The sequence below is a fragment of the Sander vitreus genome, chromosome 8, assembly GCF_031162955.1.
Source record: "Sander vitreus isolate 19-12246 chromosome 8, sanVit1, whole genome shotgun sequence".
In the NCBI taxonomy this organism is placed as follows: Eukaryota; Metazoa; Chordata; class Actinopteri; order Perciformes; family Percidae; genus Sander; species Sander vitreus.
The window spans coordinates 32,132,238-32,138,260 of record NC_135862.1 but is presented as its reverse complement, the minus strand read 5'-3'; positions in this window follow the sequence as shown (position 1 = coordinate 32,138,260).

The window sequence follows — 6,023 nt, the reverse complement described above, 5'->3', positions numbered from 1 at the left end:
CAGTATATACACACACATATTACTAATCATAGCTGTAAAACAAAACATATTATATCCGTTACTTATCATATACACCGTTGACATAGACTTGCTATAAGTCATATCACACCACCATAACTTGTAATATTGTCTTTAACTGTTCTTGGATACCTTGGATTTGATGATGCCTCAAAACTATTACATATGTAGAAGGTGTTTAAACCTGGAAAATGAACTGATGTAAAACAAACTGTTCTGGATTTTACCAAGTTATCTAAATAACCATGTTTGTTGAAACAGGCCCCTGGTGACATACTGTACATAGTTGTTTTGGAAGCATTGCAGCGGAGTATTATTACACATATCTTGACCACTGCAAAGAGTCACATAACACAGAATCATGTCAGATGTCTGATGTTCTCTTTTATTGAATTCAACACCAAACTAGTCAAGCAGTAACAATAAAAAAAAAGAGTGAATAGTAGGCTGTGTATGAAGGCTCAGTCTGGGCCGACCCAGGAGGCTGCTGAGAGTGGTTCTCTGTGTGGACTGATGTGCTGCTACATGTAGTAGTGTCCTGTCCTGGGATGATCAGCTGGTCCACATCCACTCACACATGGCCCAGGAATGCCAAAAAGTCCTGCCCTATGAAATCAAACAGCTCATAAATGTTTTTGCACACTACATTTCCTCTGACATGAGGTTTTACCACATTTCTCCTGCAGACTCCATCTCTAAATAAACCTTCATCTGTACTGTCACATATTTAGAAAAGTAAGCAGGCTGTAAACTACAGTATAGCTTATAGCCCCTTCATGTCACCTTTGCAAGTGCTTACTCTATTTGTTGACTAAAACACAGGGGACCATTGCTCTCCGACTTGTCTTGTCGTCAGCCACGCTTCTCATCTGGTCGGGAGGACCACCTTCTTTGTCGTCAAGGAAACGGCTGATCTACTGCAGAAAAAAAAAAATAGTATAAAAGTACAACACAGTAAGATAAATACATTTTTAAATAAGTGATAATACGACCTGTAGGAGAGCTTTGTCAATGTTAATTATAACCATACATCTGTCTGATAGTCATCTAAACATAAAGTACAACAAAGTAAGATTTAAAAAAAAAAGACTAACTCATTAAATAACTGATAACAAACATGTACAAGACTTTTGTTGAGACTATTATTTATTACTTCCTGTCGAGTTCAGCTAATTATAGTAATGTTTTTAAAAAGTACAGCAGAGTAAGATTAAATAATCACTAAAATATTAAAGATAGACTTACAGATTAAGGTTATTTATTATCATACCTCTGTCAGATACACCTTAACAAAAAACATTAAAGTACAACATAGTGAGTAAGATATATAAATCACCAAAAATATTAAATAACTGATGAAAAGACAAAAAAGGAGAATTTTCTTAATATGGCTATTTATTATTGCCTTACCGCGGTCTGCTCCAGCTATCTATAGCATGTAAGAAAATACTCAAAGAACAACATAGTGAGAACAGTAAGATAAATAATCACTGAAAAGGTCATCATAAAAAAAAACAGCAAAAGACTTTGTTAATGATGTTATTAATTATTACCATGTATCAGATATAGCTATCTACAACATCAAAGAACAACAGAGAACTAAATCATTACATAAAAATAACTGCAGGAGAACATTTTTACTATTGTCTTACCTCTGGTTCAGTAAAAAGTAAACCCTTATAAAACAAAAGAGTGAGTAAAATAATCATTGAATTATTAAAAAGGTGATAATAGGACTGCTTCTTGGCAGTAACCACTTGCAGTTCTCTTCCTCAGGGGTCGGTGGAACTGGGTCTCTACTCACAGAACCTCCTCGGCCTCTTCTCACTTACCTGCGTCCGGCTCTCTTCGCTGCTCCTTTTTGTGGAGCAGCTGAGGCCAGGAATTGAGGGAGCAGACTCTTTAGAGCTACTTCTCTCCATGATGTTTTGTGTCCATCTCCCCTTGTTGTGAGACGCTGAGGGTGCAGGCAGGAAGCTGCCACGACCACGAAGACAGAATCCTCTCAGCTTTATCCTCAAGTAGTTGCTGATATTCCACAGGCTGTTATTTCTGAACAGGTACCAGAAGGTGCCTGACAATCAGTCTCTGAGGAACAGCAACCAAATCCCAAAAAAGAAGAATGAGGGTGTACCGGAGCACCAGCGGGAACACCAACAGGAACGGTGACACCAGTGGGAACAGGAGGAAACGCTTGTCCTCTTCATGGAGGAGCTGAGGCCAGGAATTCAGGGAGCCGACTCTTCCGAGCTACTTCCCTCCATGAGGTTTTGCGTCCATCTCCTCATGTGAGACACTGAGGGTGCAGGCAGGAAGCTGAAGACAGAATCCTCTCAGCTTTATCCTCAAGTAGTTGCTGATATTCCACAGGCTGCTGTTTCTGAACAGGTACCAGAAGGTGCCTGACAATCAGTCTCTGAGGAACAGCAACTGAATCCCAAAAGATGGGTGAAGGTGGAGGGGAGCACCAGCAGGAAGACCAGGAGGAAGACGAGGGGAAACGGGAGGCAACACTAGTAGCCTGGGCCGCTGGATGATAGGAGAGCGATGTCCGACATCGTCGTCATCCTCATCCGACATGCTGTCGTAACCAGAGTCATCCAGCATCTCATCATCCTCTTCCTCATCAGAGGAGAGCGCGTAGAAAGACATCTCCCCCTCTTCATACTGAAAAATACTCCCATCCTCCTCCTCATCATCATACAAAAGTGGGGGGATATACTCACCTTCCTCAACCTCAGGTGCCACATCATCAGCGATGTAGCGAGGGAGGTTGATGGCTCTGATCAGCTGGGGGAACACTTCAGCAAGTTCAGCATCGCAGGCTGGATTCTGAGAGGAGCCACCTGGTGGGGAAAAAAAAGATGCATGCATATTTATATTGTTTGTTGTATATATTTACATAAGGGAATGATAAAAAAATATATATATATTGTGCCCAATAGGATGTGTGTTGGATCGACGACACATCTAGCAGATTGGATACAAATAGATCCACACACAAAGTAGCTTCTGTTAGAAAGATTATAATGTGCAAAGTTCTAAACTAATGTTTCCTAAAAAAAAAAAAAAAGAAAAAGAAAAGGGAGCTACTTGCGGATCCATTTGTTTCAATGAGTCACTGTATCCAATCATATTGCAACTTTGTTATTTAATTGGGAATGAGATGACCCTGGAGTGAACAGGTGTTTTTTGGGGGAGTCTAGTGCCAGAAGACATTTTTCACAGCACTGTATGAATTGAATCCATCAATTCACTATAGTTTGCTTGTCATGTAAAAGCTTTTAGTGTTATGAGACTCTGACTGCATGTCAGCAGGGTAACAGTCTGACTACTTCTTCACAATTGTCTGAACTCATAATATTGTTGGTGCTTTTTAGTCAGTACATTAGTTCACAAATGGGAAGAAAAAAAAAAAAACGTTGAACTTAAAAGTAGATGCTTCCACAAACAGATCTTAATAGATTTTAAGCAAAGCTTCAACAATTAAACTCAACTCTCCTTATAGAAGAAGAGGCATAGATATATCTAGGAAGAGGCCCAGTTGGTTGTTTTCATAGGTTTACTTAACACATGTACGTTCTGATTCCTGCACGCTCTAACGTGCTGACGTACGCTTCTAATAAATTCCACTGTCTCCATGGTGATCAACAAAAAATATCTTTGGGCATTATTCGAAAATGTGCCTAGTCGCCATTTTTTTTGGTAAATTTTCGACGCCAAATTTGCACACACAAAAAAAATGACCCCCTCAAACTAAATACAATGCGATGACCTGGAGTGAACAGGTGTTTCTGGGGATGTCTAGTGCCAGAAGATATTTTTCACGGCACTGTATAAATTAAATCCATCATTCCCTATAGTTTGCTTGTCATGTAAAAGCGTTTAGTGTTATGAGCATAGATATAGATATAGATATATATATATAGATATCTATGGTTATGAGACTCTGACTGCATGCCATAGCAGTCAGATTCAGACTACTTCTTCCCAATTCTAAACTCATAATATTGTTAGTGATTTTTTGGAGAATATCCGTAGCCTACATTAGTTCACAAATGGGTTAAAAAAACAAACAAAAAAAACAACAACTTTGAACTTAAAAGTAGATGCTTCAGCAAACAGATCTTGATATATTTTAAGCAAAGCTTCAACAATTAAAATCAACTCTCCTCATAGAGGAAGAGGCATAGATATATCTAGGAAGACGCCCATTGGTTTGTTTCATAGTTTTAGCTACTTAACACATGTACGTTCTGATTCCTGCACGCTCTAATGTGTACCTAACTAATAAATTCCAGTCTCCATGGTGACCAAGAAAATCTTTTTAGGCATTATTCGAAAATGTGCCTAGTCGCCATTTTGTTTGGTAAATTTTCGACGCCCAAAAAAATTGCGAAAAATGACCCCCTCAAACAAAAATAAGTGTTGTCAAGTCACTAAATTATTGTTAATACATTCTGCACCTATCCCGGGAATTTTCTTTATGTTCCAAACATGAAATAATGATTTTACACGGAGAAAACGTTGTGTAGCGTAGCTAGCTAGCTAGCTGTTCTCCAAATGTATTTTCCCCAATAAGGCCCACTTAGTTCTTTAGCTACCTTTAAACTCAATAAATTGTATTACTTTCATACTGGAAATAGGTTTAAGGCATTTACAGAAATTAATTAATGAATTTGGAAGAAGAAAAACGTGAAACCAGAAGTTTTCTTACTTCCATAGTCGTTGTCGGACACACCAGCAGCTCCAATCTGCAGGTGTCCCTCCCAGGCAGGCGATCGCAGCCGACTGAAAGCCATTATCACAGTTGTTGGCTTTTCCAGTAACAGTAATTAATTACCCAATAGTCCACAGTTATCCACCTAAACAAAGTTTGTTCTCCAAAAGTTCAGCTTTTCAGCATTCAGGTTTTTGCAATAGCGTATGTCAACTCGTGTCAAACTCAGATGCAAAAGGAGAGATTGGAATGTTTGACAGCTTTATATACCGTACCTCGGTCCATCGTCATTACGTTTCTATGACGCTTATTGACGCATGCACGTGCGTGTGCGTTAGCAAGTGAGAGATACATGATCATGGATGTGAGTAACCCAAATATAAATGATTTGAGACGATATTTAACAGTCACATTTAGCCTATATAAACTCACAAAAATCAACTAAACATGATTTGACTATTTTATGAGCTTTTCCAGACATTTAAATGAAAAAAAAAATAAGATAGACCTGTTTGTAAAGTGCCACATTTCTCATGTTTAAGTGCAAATGTTTTTTATACCCTTGATGACCTTTTAAGAGCCATTACAATTTTTGAAATAAAGGAGCATCTTAAAGATATGTATCCGTTTTCACTTCAAACCGATCATTAGATTATTGCATCGTCGAGATTGATTTGTCACTACACCCCTAATGATTTCCAAGCATTTACCTCAATAGACAATAAATCACAATACATTGTATTTGTAGGCTATCGCCCGTTTCTAGACCTAAAGCGTCATAACATTGTCCCCTGGCTGCACCCAATAGGTCCTGAATAATAAACAGCATGCCACTGCAGCCCACTTGAGCATAAAGTTGTCATTTTTGAATCAAGATAGACTGTGTATGTGCAACTTTTGTAATAAATTGATAAAGAAATGGTTATGACATTTGTACTTTGCACAAACGTTAAAATCTTGATTCTTTTCTTCTAACATTTACCCATACAGGATTAGATGAAATATGTCATTATTTGCAGCCAGCAATACTGTTGCTTATATCAGTTAAATGCAAATGTTCCCAGACATGACCTAACTACTGTGGCCAGCAGTAGTTATGTTTTTGTACAACTTACTAGACTATAGATTCAACTGCACTGATGTATACGTCTTCTAAAAACAAGTGTGTGTACATCATGTGCACTGATGGAAAATGTAGTTTTGCCTCCTCTCCACTTGTTTTGGGAACGATGTATCAGGACAAGAATGAAAGAAGATAAGGAGCTTTTTACATTTTTATTCAAGT